Below are 7308 nucleotides of genomic sequence, written 5' to 3' on the forward strand. Positions count from 1 at the left end.
AGAAAGGCAAATCCTAACCAGCTTTCAAAAAAAAAAAAAGATAATAATACTACCCGAACTGAGAACTTCAGTTCTTTCCCACTGACGTGTTTTCTGAGACAGTCTCTCACTATGTAGTTCTAGTTAGCTAGAACCACTCAGTAGACCAGACTGGCTTTGGACTTATGGAACTTGTCCTGCCTCTGCCTCCTGTGTGGTTGGATTAGAGGCCCTACCACACCTGGCTTCCCTGTTTCTTTGAGCACCCAGAATTCTCCTAGGGTGACGTGGTATTAAAAACTTTGAAGATTTATGGATACTTTCATGGTCTCCTGCTGTCTAATCAGACAACAGATACAGAAATGCATGGCTCGAAGAGTGTGCTGTGTGCTACTATCACAAGGGGAGTTAGGTGATGATTTCCATGGCAATGAGAAAGGACCTGTGTACCTGAAACTCAGTCTGGCTTCCAAACACTGATTCCTTCCCCTTTTTGCTGCGGATTCCCAGCAGAAGCGGGGCCTCTGTTTTCAGACATCCCTACAACCCTGGTGCCAGCCTGGCCCTCAGCACTACCCTGACCCTGTCATTCCCCCAACTCACCTCTTCCATCTTCAAGCTGTTCCTTCTGTTTCAGCCTCCATTGGGCTTGTTAGCTAGCTGTTAAATTTAAATTTCCTTAAGTAGAATGACCAGGTTCACACTCATGTGTGACCCCATGGGGCCTTTGCTCCTGTGAAAGTTCCCAGAAAGAACTCCTGTAGCTTGGACTGAATTTCCTGCACGGCTCACCAACTGATTATCACTCTGGTGATTGTGGAGAATCTGGAATGTTGCAGATCCAGAGTCTCTTCACAAATCATCTGGGGACACCTTTAACCCTATAAATAACCACACCTTGCCTACCTCTGTTTCTAAATTAACGTTCTTGTGAGTAATAAAATGTATTAACTTAGCAGACTACCGTGTCTTGCCAATCAAAAAGCTAAGACTGTCATCAGATAGCATCTGAGACCCATAGTAGATAACCCCCATCTTGCTATGACCCACCTGCTGAATGTATCCACCAGTGTATTTGAAAAAGTGTTTTGACTTACAACTTTTCTTTGTTCTGTTACCATAACAATGTAATGTAACTGTTACCTCACCAGAACATGGAATTTGGGGTAACCTGAATCTGTGTTCCCGGGACATGGTCACTCATATTTGGCTGGAGAATAAATCCCCTTTGAGGTTATGCTTTTGCATGGAAACTCCATTTGTACATCTCTCCAACTTCAGGCCCCGGGTGAGTCAGAGGAGAGCCTTGGGAGCTGGTGTACATCAAACACAATGTGTTTTGCTTTTTACCTTCCACTGTTTTATAACGAATGGTGTTCACAATTTTGACCTGAGGTTGTCCACCTTATTTCACAGCACACCCTTCTATATTAGGAGAGAAATTTGAAAAGGGGACTTTAAGGGCCATCATATATATTACTCCTTAGAATATTAACCTATGAGTTTTCTCCGCTTTGGTCACATAGACCCTCAAGGGTGATAGGGATTTCTCCAGTTGGACTAAATGTGGGGCTGGTGTGTGGGGTCTGCTCCCAGCCCAAGTCATCTGGATCTTTGTTTCTTTTGGTGTAGAAGGGGAGGGGCTAAGCTCACATCACCTGAACCCATGCCTACCTCAGACTGGCTCTCCTGTTTATTCAGAACTTGAACTTGTAGAAATGAACCAAGACCGAAAAATCTGGTCAGGACAGGAGGCTGGTCAGTTCTACTTCTGAATAACCAGCACAGTGTACATTCCTGAAAACTTAGATCCTTATCAGGTACCATTTCCACTTAGTCTCTTGACAACTTATGCAGAGACCAGAAAGCTCAAGGTGTTCAAAACACACTGCTTGTAACTAAAAAGGTTATGATATCATTTAAAAGCTTTCAGAACAAGTTTGTCTCCAAATATTTTGATAATTTAAAATGTATGAAACTAGTTTGACTGAAGAACATAAATGATTCTTTCATTATAGAAACAGTTCAAAATAAAAGAAATTATTAATACCATATTATTTAAATCATTGCCATCTGAATTTTAATATAGCAATAATTTTCTTAATAGATGTGATAGTTAAACATCAATGTGACAGGATTTAGTATCTTTATGGAAACATAGCTGAGGGCCTGTCTATAAAGATGCTTCCAGATAAGCGTACCTGAAGAGGGAGATGCACCTTGAAAGTAGTTGCCTGTCCCACTGTTAGAGTCCTGGCCTAACAACAGAACACGGGAAAGAAGCATTACAATTCAACTCTCTGCTCCGACTACAGGCTCAGTGTGATCAGAAATCTTAGTCTTATGATTGCACCACCATGCCTCCCCCAACACAATACAGAGTGCACTGTCAAACTGGGAACCAAAATAAACCATCTCTTTGTTTAGTTGCTTTTACCATATAGTTCATCATAATCAGGAAAAAAGTAACAACATAGAAAAAAATGATAAAATGTCACGCTGCAGCCTATGGGGAGAGATGAAAACTCACCCACACGCCAGAAGATGAGGTGTGGCTCACTCGCTTGGCTGTTCATTAACGATTTATCTTGGGTTCAGAACCTCAGCATACACTGTCTGATTTACTTTATGTATTTTGTCAGTTCGGCAACGGCCATAGTGGTTAGTTCATGGGCTACTACAAGGATTGTGTAACATAACGTACACAAAGTATTCAGAAAAGTTCTTCGCCATTAGAAAGAATTTAATAAATGGTGGTTTTAAGAGATTGGCCCTTGAGCAGCACAGCTAGCTTTATCTTTCTGGTGGTCCAAGATGGTCATTATTTTGGGCTTGTTCTGCCAGCAGCGATGTATGACCGGGCTTCAGGCACAGGCCCTGATGACCGTCAGATGGATGGCACCATGGGGGACTACAGATGGCCGTTTGGCAGAAGTTCCGATCCATGGCAGGAAAAAGAGGTGGTGGTGTCCAGTTCCCAGGGGTGAGGGGGCCCAAAACAATACAGAGACATGTGAGGGAAACTGCGCTTGGCAAACAAAAATAGCCTCAGCTTTCTCTCCCCATACAAGTGGTGGGCCCTGGCATCCAGTGCGGTCCCTCCCCACTGTGTGCTGGTGATGGTTCTCCACCCTTGGGCCAACATAGGCTCAGCAATTGGACTGGGATTTGCTCACACCTGAAGCATTTACAGGTGATCCAGTTGGGGAAAAGCCATCTTAGAACTAACAATTATATTTCAAATATTCTCTCTCTCTCCATTAAAAAAAAAAAAACATAAAAAACAACAAAAAAAAATGCCAGTTTTGAGATTCAGAACATTTTCCCAAAGCATAAAACTTGCAAGAGATAGGGCCAGGAACATAACCTACCTCTTCCCTCCCAATGCAGCCTGTCAACCTTGCTTTTAGGAGATGTGGCCACAGGTGTGGCTTGGCATGCACTAAATCTTCAGATTGGGATGTAAAGCAGACTATGCACTGGACAATTTGTAAAGAGTCAAGTCTAATGTGCGAGCTCCATGAATGAGTATTGATTCACTCACAGCTTACTTTAATTATTTCACAAAACTGTGACAATTTGTGCATGTCATAATTGTTGCTTATGGAGAAGGGTGATATTTAAGAATCTTAAATGTAAAGATTAGGTTGTAATTATAAGGTTGTACTTATACATAATCTACATCTATATATATTTATATATGTTTAGACAAAGTATACTTTTGCTCATACTAACCTTCTTTGGATTCTTTAATTTCTACAGCATTTTATGGGGCTAAGTACCCTTTACCCTTGTGCTCCACATTAAGTCCTGCTGGATGTATGGGAGACAATAGTCATATATATAGCAGGAAATGTGAATTAAATCTCAAAGTAGCAAAACAAGTGTAAACTTGAAACTCTTTTAAGTAAACTAACGTGATGTTTCTGCAGTAGAAATTTCTGATGGAATTTGTGTTGCAGATGGCAGAATTCACTCTCTGCCACTTGGGTGAAAGAGACAGAGTTAAGCTGAGGTTTTAGAATCGCCACAGGAGAGATTCTGCTGTGAATCCAGAGATTCTATTCCCACTGCCTCCTGCTTGAGAACTCTGCTCTGACCCACTGAGCATAAAGTTTCTCTGCACATGTCCATTTTCCCACGGAATCCAAATACAAGTCAGTTTTGTATAGGCGTGTCTGATTGGTTAAATTAAGGAATGATCTCATTCCACCAACTAGAAAATGGGAAATATTCTCTCTGTCTCTGTCTCTGTCTCTGTCTCTGTCTCTCTCTCTCTCTCTCTCTCTCTCTCTCTCACACACACACACACACACACACACACACACACACACAACTGTGTTTCTTTTATATAAATCCCAGATTTCTACTAGAAAGCTCCAAGACAAGGGTTGGTGCTTCCTTTGCCTGCCTTGCTCCGTAAGTGGGAAGGAACAGGAAGCCCGCTGCCCGCTGCCCAGGCTCCTCTCGCCTCTTCTCAGGTTCTGGCTGTGCTGGGAAGCATGGGGGAGCTCTCCTTTTCCCCTTTGCTTAGTTTCCGCTCCTCTCTGCTTAACCGAGGCACACCCAACCTTCCTCTCAGAGCTTGCACTTCAGGGATCTGCCCTGATGGCCTTATGCACTTGCTACCAGGTTCTCTGTCCTGTCTAGTCCACAGGCTGAAGTCAGAACTCTTGGGTTCTGCAAAGCGGTGAGAACCGCAGCTTACAACTCATGGTTCCCTGTTGTTTTTATGTCTCTGTCTTCTTACTCTGCTTAACAAAACCACAGAACATAGGAAGCTGTGCTAGGTAATCTTAGAAAACACAAATTACAGTTGGCAGGGGAATGGGTCCAAGACACCACGGTAACTGTTGAAGGAAGGCTTGCCTTGATGATGACAACACTGTGTTGTGAATAACGCTGTTCTTCACATTTACCTACAACCAGCAAGGTCAAAGTTCTCAGACTGTACTTAGTGGCTAAAATGGACAGTCTACTCAGAATATTGGTGAAGCTGTTTGAAGTGTCAACACGTGAAGGTCAAGATCACTCATTCTATTTCAAGATCACTCATTCTATTTATTTGCTTGTTAGTAACTTATCAAGTACTCTGACCTGCAAGGTCCTTTCAGCACATTGTGCTGGGTCATGGAAATTGACATGTGAACATTTTCTCCAACAGTACTGTGCAAACTTAGGATGTTACACAGCACCACAAACACACGAGGGCCATGTGTTCAGAACGGTAGGTACACACAGAAGTTCAGCATTCTACATGGATGGGAAAATGACTGGTTTCTAGTGATTTCAGGATGCTTTGCATCTACAGAGTGAGAGGAGATGGAGCCCTGCAGCCTCACAGTACTCAGCGTCTATTGGGAAGAGATGGTATCAATCTCTAGGTAACAACTATCACAGAAGAATCAGGATATTACAGTGCACTTCAATAGGGACCACGTGGAATTTCCACTGGGAGCATGAAGCCTGTAGCAAAAATAAAAAAAAAAGCAATTGCATAATGAAGAGGGAAAAAAATGATCACAACTCAATACCTGGAGAACTTGGGCAGGTAAAAGGTACACACTGGAAAACACAGAACTTTCTGGAAGATTATCAAAAAAGCAAAATTTAATATTAAGAAAATGTCCTTGGGGCCAGAGAGATGGCTCAGCGGTTAAGAGCATTGGCTGCTCTTGCAGAGGACCTGGGTTCAATTCCCTGCATCCACGTGGTGGCTAATAAGCACGCATAACTCCATTTCCAGGGAATCCGACCCACTCTTCTGCCTTCCTCTGACCTCCATGAACACTTCACAGCAAGGGTGCACCTAACTGCATGCAAGCAATACACTCACACACATGAAATAATGATAAAATAATAAAAAAGAAAATGTCCTAATAGTACAATGTGTCTAAAATAACATTATGTTGTGTCAAGGAAAGTCTTGACTTTAATGACCGAATATTCCAGTGGGATTTGCCACGTCCTGCTACAGGTTCTATCCATACTGGTGATGATGATGAAAATCTGGATTATGCTTATCCAAGCTGTATATGGATTCCCCTGGGACTCTTAAGAAAGTCTTTTATGTTCTATGCACCATTAAGGACACTTGGCATTTGCTTGGTGTTTTGTGTTTGTTCATGTGGGATATGCCTGATGGTAAGATAAAAGTTAGAGAACTTAAAGAACATGAACAAGACCCTGATAAAGAGTTTGTCCACATCAGTCCCAGGTTTTCTAATTCTGACATACTCATTCTCCGCAAACAGGAGCTGTGTGGTTACCACTGCAGGCAGAAGAAACAGCCAGGCACACAAGCCCAAACTGGTCATTTTCACAGAAGTTCTGGAAGCCCCTGACCAAGGTAGAAACACTCTGTAAGGGTGAGTTTGTCATACAGTGCTGGGTACAGGGCAAATCTGCCCCCGAGCTGGCTGAGGCAGGATGCAGTGGAAGCTGACCTTAGCAAGGGAGGTGGTCACAAACTATGGCCACAGAATTGACAGCATGGTGGTGGTGATAATAACTTGGAACTTACTGTGACTCTCAAGAGCATCATAGGGAATCTGACACCAGCCTCTTGTCCCTGCCAAAATTCAGTTCTAAGAGGGATGCTTGAAAATGTTCAAACACAGGTACAAATGAAATAGAACATGTCCAGTCCTCCTGGTCTATTAAAAATCAGATTCTGTGCTAACCAACACACAGCGCTTACTGTAATGAGCAATTAGACATATTTTTAAAAAATATTTTATTTTTATTTATTTATTTTTTAAAATTATTTATTTAATAACCATATAATTAGAAGAAGCATTTCATTATAACAGCATTGACATATTCAGTAACAATTTCCAGAGCTAAAATGCATCTCTTTCAAAATTGGCTGTAAATTTTTAGGTTTACAGTTGAAATAAAACAGTTATCCAATATTGTACTCAGTATAAACCCTATAAAACATAAAATTAAATGAGGTTTTAAACTTTAAAAAAGATCTCCATTTCAATATTAAAAGTTTCATACAGAAAAATTCATTTTTAATACAAGTGACACTAAGATGCACATGTGTTTCTAATCTCTTTATATCTGATTATTACTAGTCACAGTCAGTTACTTTCTGAGCTCCTTGGCATCTGAGCATGGATATAAAGTCATCGGGTAGATTTCAATGGTAATGCTTTTCACATCTACTAATTATTATTATTTTTTAAATTATTTGTTTCATAACCAGATGATTAGAAGAGGCATTTCATTACAACAGCATTGACATATTCAATAACAATTTCCAGAGCTAAGATGCATATCTTTCAAAACGGGCTGTAAAGTTTTAGGTTTAAAATTGAATTG

This window comes from Nannospalax galili, unplaced genomic scaffold (assembly GCF_000622305.1).
Source record: "Nannospalax galili isolate Female #2095 unplaced genomic scaffold, S.galili_v1.0 scaffold15, whole genome shotgun sequence".
NCBI lineage: Eukaryota > Metazoa > Chordata > Mammalia > Rodentia > Spalacidae > Nannospalax > Nannospalax galili.